The sequence below is a fragment of the Aquarana catesbeiana genome, linkage group LG10 (assembly GCF_042186555.1).
Source record: "Aquarana catesbeiana isolate 2022-GZ linkage group LG10, ASM4218655v1, whole genome shotgun sequence".
Lineage (NCBI taxonomy): Eukaryota > Metazoa > Chordata > Amphibia > Anura > Ranidae > Aquarana > Aquarana catesbeiana.
Genome location: NC_133333.1, coordinates 15236508 through 15250361, shown reverse-complemented (window position 1 = coordinate 15250361; position 13854 = coordinate 15236508). Strand labels below are relative to the sequence as shown.

General features: G+C 40.3%; 1 long non-coding RNA gene across 1 annotated transcript; it reads right to left on the bottom strand.

Moving 5' to 3' along the window:
- Positions 1 to 11139: 11139 nt before the first annotated feature.
- LOC141110374 (uncharacterized) lies at positions 11140 to 12790 on the bottom strand. The gene is made up of 3 exons (XR_012236283.1): positions 12541 to 12790; positions 12276 to 12401; positions 11140 to 11265 (listed from the first exon to the last, which is right to left on the bottom strand). It is a non-coding gene; the product is annotated as an uncharacterized lncRNA (long non-coding RNA).
- Between the last annotated feature and the right edge of the window lie 1064 nt (positions 12791 to 13854).

Here is a 13854-nt window from a genome sequence, read left to right as displayed (position 1 = left end):
TAGAGACAGATCGTGTGTTCATACTAAGTATGAACACCGATCTCTCTCTCTCTCCTCCTAGACAGTCCCATCCCCACTACAGTTAGAACACACCTAGGTAACACAGTTAACCCCTTGATCGCCCCCTTGGTGTTAACACCTTCCCTGCCAGTGACATTTATACAGTAATCAGTACATTTTTATAGCACTGATCGCTGTATAATTGTCAATGGTCCCAAAAATATGTCAAAAGTGTTCAATTTGTCCACCGCAATATCGCAGTCCAGATAAAAATCGCAGATTGCCACCATTACTAATAAAAAAAAAAAATTAAAAATAAAAATGTCATAAAACTAGCCCCTATTTTGTAGACGCTATAACTTTTGCGCAAACCAATCAATATATGCTTATTGTGATTTTTTTTTTACCAAAAATATGTAGAAGAATACATATCGGCCTAAACTGAGGAAAAAAATAGTTTTTTTGAAAAAAATTGTGGAATATTTATTAGAGCAAAAACTAAAAGATATTGGGGGTTATTTACAAAAGGCAAATCCACTTTGCACTACAAGTGCAAAGTGCACTTGGAATTGCACAAAAGTGCACTTGGAAGTGCAGTCGCTGTAGATCTGAGGGGGACATGCAAGAAAAAAAAAAAACAGCATTTTAGCTTGCACATGATTGGATAATAAAATCAGCAGAGCTTCCACTCATTTCAGATCTACCTCTCAGATTTACAGCGACTGCACTCCCAAGTGCACTTTCAATGCAATTTCAAGCGCACTTTGCACTTGTAGTGCAAAGTGGATTTGCCTTTCGTAAATAACCCCCATTGTGTGTTTTTTTACAAAATTGTCGCTCTTCTTTTGTTTACAGCGCAAAAGATAAAAACCGCAGAGGTGATCAAATACCACTAAAAGAAAGCTCTATTTGTGGGGAAAAAAGGACGTCAATTTTGTGTGGGTAAAACGTCGCATGACTGCGCAAATTGTCAGTTAAAGCGACGCAGTGCCTTATCGCAAAAAATGGCCTGGTCATTGAGCAGCCAAATCTTCCGGGGGGTAAGGTGGTTAACACTAAAACTGTTCTGCAACTCATGGAGCAATGAGTACTCACTAGATACACTAGTGAGTTCACTAGTAGTACATGAGCCAGTACTGTACAATTCGAGAAGGAACTCACCAGGAGGTGAAGGCTGAGAAGTTGCACTGGTCACTGCAAACGTTGAGCTCCTTGTTTGAGGACTTGGGTTGGGAGGACTTGTGCTCACTCTAGTGGTAGAACGTTGCACTGTGGCAAAAAATAGAAAATATTTTTGAGTTCAAAGGAATAACTTAAGACACATACGAAAAAACAAAAAAAAAAATGAATACATGGGAAATCTGAGATGCGAGAGGACATAGGATTTCTGTGAGGATAAACTGGTATTGTTCTGTACTTGCAGAAATGTACTTAGCTTGAAAAAAAGAAAATGAATGCAGCCACCACACCTAAGGAATGATGATCTGCATATCACAATAGACACCCAATAGATTACAATTTTGTTTTGGGGTTAGACATCCTTCAAATTAAGTTCTTGTAAAGGCAGCAGTTTTTTTTTCTTATTTTAATACATTCTCTGCATTAGGCTCCCTTCACACTTGTGCGACTTGTCCTGCGACTTGGGACTGTAAAGTTGCACGACAAGTCGTACCCCGTGATTTCCAATGAGTACCGTTCATATCTGTGCAACTTTGGATTCGACTTTGATGTGACTTGAGGTCCATAGAGGTTAAGAGCCCTTTCACACTGGGGCGGTTTGCAGGCGCTATTGCGCTAATAATAGCGCCTGCAAACCGACCCGAAAGTGCCGCTGCTTGCATTCCAGTGTGAAAGCCCTGAGGGCTTTCACACTGGAGCGATGCGCTGGAAGAAAGGGTAAAAAAAGTCCTGCCAGCAGCATCTTCGGAGCGGTGAAGGAGCGGTGTGTATACCGCTCCTTTACCGCTCCTGCTTATTGAAATCAATGGGACGGCGCGGCTATACCGCCGGCGAAGCGCCTCTGCAGAGGCGCTTTGCGGTGGTATTTAACCCTTTCTCGGCCGCTAGTGGGGGTAAAACCGCCCCGCTAGCGGCCACATACCGACGGTAAAACGCCGCTAATAATAATAATAATAGCGGCGTTTTACCGCCGATGCCGCCCCCGCCCCAGTGTGAAAGGGCTCTAAGGGTAAGGTTAAGGTCAAGGTTACACAGGTATTGTTTCAAGTTGCATCAAAGTCCTGTCAAAGTCACATGACTTTCAGGATGCACAAGTTTGAAAGGGGCCTTAAGGTAAGAAACCTTTTGTGAACAGCTCCCTCCCAGCTCCCCTAAATACTTACCCAAGCCCAATCTCAATCCAGCGCTGTGCCCAAGACTGCTCTCTCTCCTCACAGGACATAGAGGCAGCAGGGGGAGCCATTGGCTCCTACTGCAGTCAATCAAGTCCAGTGGGACAGAATCGGGGGGGGGAGGCCAAGTTGTGGTGTGTGTGTCAATAAATGCACACATCCTGACTCGTAATTGAGCACCCGCATGAATGGGGGAACTCAGAATGGAGGAGGAGCTAGGAGTGCGGGTGGAGGAGGTTCAGGGATGTTCTATGCAAAATCATTATCCATCTAACGTTTACAATGCATACATGTGGACCAGGACCACATAATGAATAAGACAATTTTCATAAATATTGAAGTAGGTTCACAGATAAATACCCACGTCCATGGACTTAGCTATAATTACTTCCTCCTGATCTCTGCACCAATGCACTTTTTTGATGTGTACAGTTGCTGTCAAGGAAATTGCATGCATAAACGTGCACAAAGACGTGCACGAAGATGTGCACTTGCTAATAAGAACTCCAGAGTGACTAGAAGTTCCGTAACTCGCGCACATGCGCAAAAGAATTAGCAAGTGACAACTACACATTTTTGTCTCGCTAATGTGCGTGCGCACATTAGCGTGCACGTGCATGAGTACTTGGACTCACCTGAAGAAGTGGGTGGAGGTCCAGCTGTGTTGTCTGGTGTAGCTGTGGTCCAGTTTGTCGCAGTTTGATTTGCCTCATCTGAAAAAAATTAAAGAAACGATATAAGCTAACCCCTTTCTTATGTAAAAAGGTACTTGGAAAATCAAATATCAGCTGGGAACAAAAGTTTGACCAGTTTGGGTTCATTACTTGATGAAAATTAAACAACTGAGTCAAGGAAGGGTAATTGTCCATAACAATGGTGGTGATGAACTGGCTTTATCATTGATTATAAAAAAAAAATATGTAAGATAATCTAGCAGACAATTCTGAGTAGAATTTACCCCTACCAATATTTCCATTGGCATCTTCAGGATGCAGCTGGTCCACTCTAAAAGCCCAGCGTCCAGTAAAGTTGACATTACTTGTGTTTGCTAAATTGGAAATGGCTACTGAAAGGGATCCTGGGAGTGTATAGTATCCTGTGCAATATCCACTGTTCAGTCCAGCCTGTGAAACATAAGGACACATTTTATTATAACAAGCAGTGTGAGGACAATGTTAAAGAAAAAAAGAGGACAAATCTTCCAATGAGGACAATACGTTCTGGTGGCAACTGTCAAAGATTAGAATATCCCTTGTGTTGGGGAGATTTCTGCTGGCCGGTGACAATTTTCTTTGGAGGGGCGGCAAACAGTACCACCCCCAGTCTCACACCCGCTTCTGATTGGCTGGATTGAGGATCAGTGTTACAACAGCGAATATTCATTCGCTGTTGTAACACCTGGGTGTATCCTGTGTCATATCCACTGTTCAGTCCAGCCTGTGAAACATAAGGACACATTATATTATAACAAGCAGTGTGAGGAGAAATCTTCCAATGGGAATGAATGTTTTGATGGCTAATAAGATGACAATATCCTTCATGTTGGGGAGATTTCTGTTGCATCTTCAGAACAGGAAACAAAGGGAAATCTCCCCAGCACAATATTTACAGCAAAAAAAATCCCAGCACAGGTTTTAATTCTTCCCTATAGGGATAGGCCAAACAACCCCCTTGTTCAGTTCATAGCTGAACTTCCGAACAGGGGAAATGTTCTAACCCGAACAGCGAACCCCATTTACGTCTATGGAAGCTGTACAGGAAAAATCAAAATTTTCCATTTTGAAGGCTTATATGCAAGTAATTGGCTATAAAAGGGGTATGGGGGTCTGGGTACTGTCCTGTGGGACATGTATAAATAAATAAAAAAAAAAAAACAATAGTTTTTTTAGGAGCAATGATTTTAATTATGCTTAAAATACAACAATAAAAAAGGAAAAGATACTTTAAATATAGTGCCTGGGGGGTCCCCTTAATGTGCTTGTAAAGTGGCGCATCTGTAGCATGCATAAAACATGATACAGCAAAAATAACATTTCTAAAAAAAAAAAAATGAGTCAAATCCCATTTAAAATGACTCACGGTTGCAATTGCCATCACCCGACTATTGAAAAATAAAGAAAAAACGTGTGGGTTCCTCCCAGTCCATAACAGGCCCTTAGGGTCTGGTATGGATTTGAAGGGGAACCCCATGCCAAAATGTAAAAAAAAAAAAATGGCGTGAGGTCCCCCCCAAGATCCATACCAGACCCTTATCTGGGCATGGTGCCTGGCAAGTCAGGAAAGGGAGTGGCGGGGACCACACTTTTTGCCCCAGGGTGACAATGCTGCTCCTCTATAGATACAGTATGATGAGTAGACTTGTGCGCAATGGGAAATTTCGTTTAGTTTCAGTTCGTTGTCATTCGTAAAATACATCATTTTGTTCTGTTATATTCGTTATGTTACGTTAATTCGTTTTCAGATATTTCGCTATTATTCGTAGAGTGTCGATATTCGTTATACTGAATCTCGAATCATGTTGAATTCATTTGTTATATCCGCTAATATTTCTTTCGTATTAGTTGAAATTCAATATTTATGTATGTATATATATTCGTGATAATGATTTATCATGAATATAAATCGTTTGGAAAGTCGTTTGTTTATTGAATCTATTAACACACACAATCACAATATCGCTTCTCCTCTGGTCAAATACAATACAACACACACAATGACAATATCTCTTCTCCTCTGCTAAAATATAATACAACACCCTTCTCACTCAGTTCTCAGGAATGCACTTTGCCAGTAATCCAACCTCCAGCACAAAATTAGTCAGCTGATTGGACTGTAAGATTTACTTTGAGTTGACCTTTTGTTTCATTAAATCTTTAACGAATTACCGAATCATGTCGAATTCATTCGATATATTCGCTATAATTTCTTTCGTATTAGTTGAAATTCGTTAATTTTTTATTCGGACATTCGGATGCAAAATTCGGCCGAATTTCGGTTTGTTACAAAACGAACTGCACATGTCTAATGATGAGTAAGCATAGTCCCCCTTGGACAGGAAGTGTGTTACTTGAAGGCTCGCCAGGTGAAAATAAAAGCCAAAAAAGCCAAAAACGAATGAAAACTAATGGAAACACTGTTACCCGTTTATTATATTTAAGATTTAATATCTCAAAGATATAATGTGGGTTAAATGAGAGTTCTTTGATCAAGAGTGAAAGCTTTAACACAATAACAACATTTATTGGTAAGTAGTTGAAAGTCTATCTATACACAACCATCTATCTATAGTCTACCCCAAGGAAGAAAATATTGGGTTAAAATAAGAGAATTACATGAAGGAATACAGAGTATATTCCTTAAAACATTAATCTACAAACATATTTAGTTAGGTAAAGTAGTTACGTAAAATGCTGGCCTTTCCCATAATTACCCATTCTCAACAAGGTTCCATTCTCAGCCTCCTGGGACATGTCACATGTTCCAAGAATCTGCCAGACCATTCATAGAGCCCTGCACATGCACATCCAGTGGCTGTTCAACTGTGGTTTCTCAGAAAGCCATAGCCAGCTCACATAACTAAAATACAGTAGCTGTGCCAGTGACCTACAGCGGCAAGAAGAACCGGCACTGGGAAGACAGCACCAGACTCCAGGCACCGGCTAGACTCTAATTTTTAAGCATCATCACCTACATTATTTGTAAAAAAACAAATAAATGGAAGCTTGAGCCTGTAAGCAACATTTTTGGCAACATTTTTATTTTTCTGTACCAGTTTATGCTGCCAAAAGAAATTTCCGTGCCTCTATTCAAGTGTTTTATTGTGTCTTTCCTAAATCCTCTCAGTGAAGAAATCTTTTTTTTTTTTTTTTTTAATCATTAAAAATGTAAAAATGTATAATTCACAGACTGATGATTTTCTCACCAATGCCAAAGGACCATCATGGTAGGAACCATTTGCTTGTATACTCGGCCACTGAATATCATCATAATTGTACAGAAGGAAGGTCTGGTAGCCATCGGTACTCAGGACAGCCTGGAATGTGTTCACCTGTAATTACAGAAAATGCTTATTTAGCATCACAAAATCAAAACAGCACATTGAGGTTTAGACAAACATCGGCAAAGGTGAAACAAATCAGCTGTTTAGCCATTTAAAAAAAAATGCTTTATATTTTCTCCTTTACCTTGTTCGGTATTCCTTCACCATAATACGCAACTTGGTGCCATGTGGCTACAAACACCCACTGAGCTGTGAAATTCACAGCATGGAAGTAAGTTCTGATATCGGAGGTGGCCCGGGACAGAAGAGAGGGATCGGTGCTCTCACGATAATATATATCACCCGCTATTCTATTATCTACATCAGACCAGAAGATAGCCAGGAACAGGTTTCCAAATGCAGCAGGAAGAGCTTGTGGTACAAATTGACTGATTGGTGAGTTGAATGATAAGAGACCATTATTATTCACCTGCGAAGGAAGACAATGAGAAAAAAAAATGTTTTGCAACCACAGCAATATACAGTAAATAATAAAACAGTATATACAAAGTATGAAGCCTCCATTCAAAATAGTAAGAGGACCATTTTTTTGTATAAGCACTTTAGACTTTAGAAATAATAACAATACTGTATGTAGAAAAAATTCAAGAATGATGCTTACATAAAGATGAGCGAAAACACTTCCAAAAAGAGGGATTTCTCTAGAAGAATATATAATTGGAGATCCTCCATCATCTGTCTTTGGATTGACAGTGTCAATAGCGGATCCATATGGGTAGAGTAGATCTAAAGCAAAGATCAAACATCACTTTATGGAATACCAAAAAACAGTAGAGAAGTGATAGCTATTGAGTCAGAAACATCATTGTCTCACTTTCATACTTTAATTTAAAGATTATTTCCAGACAAACAGCTAAATACACAGATATAATGCATAAAATATGTCTATCCAGTCCTGATATTTATAGAATCTCAAGACTGGATAGATTAATTGAATCTGTTACAGCAGCTGAAGCATAAGTGTCATGGTCTGGGGGGGTCAGGCTTAGAGACTAGTAGCTATAGCAGCGGAGAAGCTCCCACTAACCAGCTAGGTAGGCGAAGCAGCAGGTCATGCGGGGTCTCCTGAGGTGCGGGGTCTAAGCACTAACTGGTATTCACTGGAGCTCCTGATGGTGGAGATGGGTACTAGGTTACAGTCCTCTGGATAGCCCCACCAGGAGGTAAGCAATCCGGGTTCCATTAGCAGATAGGGATCAAGCAAAAGCATAGTCAGCAAACAAGCCAAAGGTGGGTAACACATGGACGCAGGTTGAAATTAAGCAGAAGTGTAGTTGAGGAACAAGCCAAAGGTTGGTATTGAGTGGTAGCAGAGATGCAGATGGCAGCAGGCATGACAAGAGTGAGATATTGACTGGAGAGAGCACAAACAGGAAGTCAGGAAGTGCAGAGACATGGCTTAAATCAAGAAGTTCATGGGGGGAGCAAATTTCAAGGTTCATCAGAGACCAGGCAAGAAAATCCACACAATCAGAAAGGGAGCTATCCAGCATCTCAGGTGGCTCAGCAGGAAGAGACGTCCCCAGATGTGGCAGAAGTTGCAGGTTCAAACCTGGGTCCTGACAGTAGGATTTCTTTTAGATTAAATAAAAACATCTTAGAGGTCCTCATGCCTAATTTATGCTACTTTAAAAAGTTGATTGTGAGTTTTAGTTACCTGAAGACAGTATGAATGGAGAAGTATTAGTTGTGTTGCGTGTGGTGAATGGTCCAGGTGTCGTTGTCAGTGGAGTGTCTGTAGAATTTTCATTTTCTGTAGAATTATTTAGGAAGAAAAAAAGAAATCTAAAAATGTGTACACACAGCGGCCTCCTAACCCACCTACTCCATTCTAGTTTTGGTGAAATGGGCAACAATCAAGAAAGACATCATGTCCTCTACAAATATTTTGCCAACACTCTTATTTAGCCCAGGGAATGAAATTTCATTCTCGCATGTCAGTCCTGACTTCGGGGGGCAATTTCAGAGACATCTGTGCAGGTTTCTATGGAAATCGCACCCCAAAGTTGCCAAAAGTAGTACAGAAACTACTTTTGGGAATTGGTGCGGCGCCGCACCGATTTGGACAGTGCTGTTTCCGGCAATTGCCGCCAATTTGCCATGCAATTTGACATGTCAAATCACTCCAATGTGAACCTAGGCTTAATGACAGATGAATTTCCTTAAAACATGTTATTAACATGACTGTAATTACTTTGAAGGTTGAGCTAACAATGCCTATAGGGGTTGATTTACTAAAACTGGAGAGTGCAAAATCTATTGCAGCTCTGCATAGAAACAGACCAATCAGCTCCCAGGTTTTTTTTTTCCATAGCTTAATTGAAGAAGCTAAAGTTAGAAGCTGATTGGCTATTATGTACAGCTGAACCAGATTTTGCACTCTCCCGTTTTAGTAAATCAACCCTTATGTGTATTTTTACGCTTGATGAAAACACACAGTAATATTCTCTTGCAAACTAAATCAGTTTGTTGATATTAATTTTATTAATGTGTGTTAATGTTTTATTGTTGTATAGTTTTAGGTACATGAAGACAGACACTTAATTACTATTCATGCAGGATGTGTTCCCTACTTTGGAGGGCTACACAATGGTTGTGCTTTACTGCTCCTTCTCACAATGTACAGTCTATATGTTGGCCACCTGGTTAAAAACAATTCACTTCCTGAGTGGGTGAATTCTCAATAGCTGTTAAGTAGCTAGACTGGGTAAATATAGTATTTAATCTACTCCAAATTTAGGGTCTATAAATATGTACATTTAATAAAATAAAACAGAAGCTCATAAAAAATTGTAAATGCCATACCAAAAGTAATTTAAAGTGTCATGAAACCCACATCATTAAAAAATAACAATACATGCTGCATTACATGCTGTTCATACTCAGTCAATATGGGATTAATTTTCTGTATTTTGCAAAAAAAACCTGGTTGATCCTGCTGTTCTCTGTCTCCCCCTCCTGTCCGTGTCCCCGCTGCAGTTGGGGATTTTGCAGAGCAGTGTTGGCAGCTAGTGTACATGTTCAGTGAGTTTCTATGCTGAGCATTTCCTCCCTATCACATCTGAGCAGCCCATGTGACTATAGAGTCACACATGTGGGTTGTATACACAGCGGTAAATGACAGCCCACTCTCTTCCGCCTCCTCCATGCTCACTAACCAGCTAAACACAATGGAGGTAGGATATTACATCTTGATTTATGGAGGTTAACATCCCTCTTATTCTAAGACACAGGCTGGAGGGGCATGACACATCCTTCGACTGGCAGAAATCCACTCACAACTTGTTAATACCAAAACATAATAAAGATTTAATTTCATATATATATATATATATATATATATATATATATATATATATATATATATATATACATACATATATATATATATATATATATATATATATATATATATATATATATATATATATATATATATAAAGGTATGTCAATTTAAAGCAGTTTATTAAAATTAATTCTTTATTTTTACTTTGTTTTTCCAAAGGCTGTTTTTTTTTATTTTGAACATGTGACCAGCAGCAAAAGGACTAGAAGCCCCTCCTGCCACTGTTTCCCTGCAGACAGGCTAGGAAAGAGCTGGGTCATGTGGCAACTGTATATCAGCGCTAGGAAAGAAGGTACTTTGATTTTTTTTTTAATTAAAATAATTACAGTGCCATCATGCATATACAGAAAGAGAAGGGACAATGTAAATTAAACAGTGTGTGTTTAGTATCACTTTAAAGTGGTTGTTAAAGCGGAGTTCCACCCAAAAGGGGAACTTCCGCTCATTTGTCTCCTCTCCCCCTCCGGTGCCACAATTGGCACCTTTCGGGGGGGAGGGGGGAACAGGATACCTGTCTTTGACAGGTATTCTGTTACCATTTCCGGGAGTCCGGGTTGCGGCCCGTGACATCACCGCGGGGCTCCCTCCTCCTCTCCCTGACGCCGGGCCAGTAGGAAGCCTCACGCATGCGCAGTAGAGTTCCCGGCGTGAAGCCGTAAGGCTACACTGCCAAGTACCCTTACCTGCAATGGCGGCGGCAGCACCCGACAGCTGATGGAAACATCAGCTGTGGTGCCGACATTTCTGGACTCCAGGACAGGTAAGTGTCCTATTGTTAAAAGCCAGCAGCTGCAGTATGTGTAGCTGCTGGCTTTTAATTTTTTTTTTTTTTTGGGCGGAACACTTCTGTGTGCAGCAGCCCCCCCAGCTCCCCTAATATTTACCTAAAGCCCCCTCTCTATCCAGTGATGTCCAAGAGAGCCTTGACTCCCTGGGGACTTGCACTCTTGATTGGCTATTGGCAGCAGTGAAAGCCATTGGCTCCCGCTGCTGTCAATCAAAGCCAGTGAGCCAATCAGGAGATGGAGGGGTGGGCGGATACACGGCTCTGTGTGTGAATGAACACACAGAGCCACGGCTCTGGAACACGTCTGCTTGGGTGTCCCCTAAGCTAGCTGCTTGCTGTGGGGGCACCCAGCAAGAGGGAGGGGCCAGGAGCACCATTGAAGGACCCGAGAAGAGGAGGATCGGGGCTGCTCTGTGCAAAATCATTGCAAAGTTATAAATGCAACAATAACTCTAAACATAAGTTCACAAAAAAAACCCAATACTTCTGTTGAAAATTATTCACATTTGGTCAGATAACAATTACTTTATTACCACAGCGTTAAACGTAGTGGATCCTCACCTAAACTTCCATTGACATCTTCTGGATGTAGTTGGTCCACTTTAAATGCCCAACGTCCGGTTACATTCACGTTGCTTGTAGATGATAAATTGGCAATAAATGGGGTGAGCGATCCTGGGAGTGTGTAGTATCCCGTATTGTAGCCGCTGTTGAGCCCAGCCTATGTAGTTCAAGAAAATTTTTAAAGAATTTTCTGTACCAATTACACGGAATTCATCTCTGTATAAACTGGTATATTACTGGTAGTTAAAGAGGAAGTAAGCCCTCCCACTCTGATGCTGCTTTTCATTTAGTCCATTATAATAAGTAATTATCAAACTATAGCCACTGTAATCCAGCCCAAATCGCATATTACTTGCTGTTTAAAGAAACTTTAAAAAACTTGTTTCCAAGGGTTAAGGCAGCGCCATCTTAAGTATTGTTTTCTGAGTCCACAGTAGAGTGTATTTCCAACCTTACATTGAGCACTTCCTGTTAACCAAGCCTCCTTCTCAATCTATTTCTATGGTTAACCCTGCTTCCCTGCTCATAGTATTTCATAGTATTTACTTGTGCCTATTATCTATTGTTTGCCTGTGTCAGTCTTATCAGCTTCAGCTGATAAGGCTGCAGTAATGCTGTCCGTTGTCCAAGTTTACACTCCATGTGATGTCACATGGTCACATGGGGTGTAGTAGGAAGCTCTGAGTGATTATGCAGTCTCGTGGGATGTCAGTGTTGTGCCGTAGGAAGATCTGATAATAGACAGACAAGTACACAGAGTGTGCCATAAATCAGGCGAGATCTGGGCATGCTCAGTGAAGAACAAAAAGGATTACAACAATACTAAGCAAGTAAGGAGATATCTACAAGCAGTGTTCATTAGGGTTTTTTATGCTGATTTACATGGGACAAAGTTGTCGGGGAGAGTTTACAACCACTTTAAGAAGGGCAAAAATTCCACTGTTTAGCCAAAAAAAAAAAAAAAAATCTAAAGTTTCATTTTAAGACCGAGCCTGTAAGTACTTTTTTTGTTTTGTTTTTTAAAAAAAATTTTTGGTACCAGTTTCTGATAGCAAAATAAATTTCATGTCAATTCAAGTGTTTGTGTCTTTTCTAAATGCGCTCAGTGAAGACTTTTTTTTTTAATCATTAAAAAACTTCTGATCCACAGACTGATGATTTTCTCACCAATGCTAAAGGTCCAACCTGGTAGGAACCATTTCCTTGTGCACTCGGCCACTGAATATCTGCATAATTGTACAGAAGGAAGGTCTGATTGCCATCGGTGGTCAGGACAGCTTGGAATGTGTTCACCTGTAAGGACATAAAATGGTCATTTAGGATCTAAATATTTAAACAGAGTATTTAAGTTCGGACAAACATCATCAGTGGTTAAAAAAACAGCTGTCGTATCTATTTAAGAAAAATGTTTTTATGTTTTTTTCTCCTTCACCTTGTTTGTTGAGGATCCATAATACGCAACTCGGTGCCATGTGGCTACTAACACCCACCGAGCTGTGAAATCTACACCATGGAAGTATGTTCTAACATCGGAGGTGGCCCGGGACAGAAGAGCTGGATCAACGTCTTGACGGTAATATATATCACCCGCTAATCTATTATCTACATCAGACCAGAAGACAGCCAGGAATGGGTTTCCTAAAGCAACAGGAAGAGCTTGTGGTACATATTGATTGACTGATGTGCGGAATGATAACAGACCATTATTATTCACCTGTGAAGGAAAACAATGAGTTTTATTTTTACCCACAGCAATATACCAGTATATAATAAAACAGTATATAATAAGATAAGATAGTAAGAGTTTTTTTTATATATTAGAAGCATATTTTAGAAATTAGTTTCAAAATATTTATATAAAAAGTTTAAGCAAGATGCTTACATAAAAATAGGCGTAGTTTCTTCCAAAAAGTGGGATTTCTCTATACGAATATATCATTGACGATCTTCCATCATCAATCTTTGGGTTGATAGTGTCAATAGCTGATCCATAGGGGTAGAGAAGATCTAAAGCAAAGATCAAACATCATTTTATGACTCATCAAAAAATGCAATGATGATAACTACTGAGTCAGAAACTTTATTGCCTAACTTTCATACTCCACAGTCCATTCAGTCCTGAGATTTATAGAATCTCAGGACTGGATAGATTCATAAAATCTGTTGAAACAGCTGAAGAGTAAAGCCTCGTACACACGATCGGAATTTTCCGCAGACAAAACCTCGGTCTTTTGTCTGAAGGGCGTTGGCCAGGAACTTGTCTTGCATACAAATGGCAAGGAATTGTCGGCCAACAAACACGAACGTAGTGACGTACTACGTGTTTTTTCAGCTCTTTAGCGCCACCCTTTGGGCTCCTTCTGCTAACTTCGTGTTAGTAGAAGTTTGGTGAGTCTTGATTTGCGCATTTTATTTCACGCTTTTCATTTCGCACTTCTCATTTCGCACTTTCCAGTTCGTTTCTGAACGGCCGTTCGTCAACCAACCATTTTGCGGAATCGGAGGAGAAGGAGGAGGAGGATTTATTGGACCAAAAATTGGTTGCTTTATTAATTGTGACCAATTATGTCATATGCCTTTGCATGCGGGAGCTCCAGGAGAATAATCCGGATGATTTTCGGAATTATCTCCGGATGACGGACCCCTGCCTTCACCAACTCTTGGCGTTGTTGACCCCCTATATTAAGAAGCAGGACACATGCATGAGGCTTTTATTTTATTTTTTGGTTGAATAATGATTTGGTCT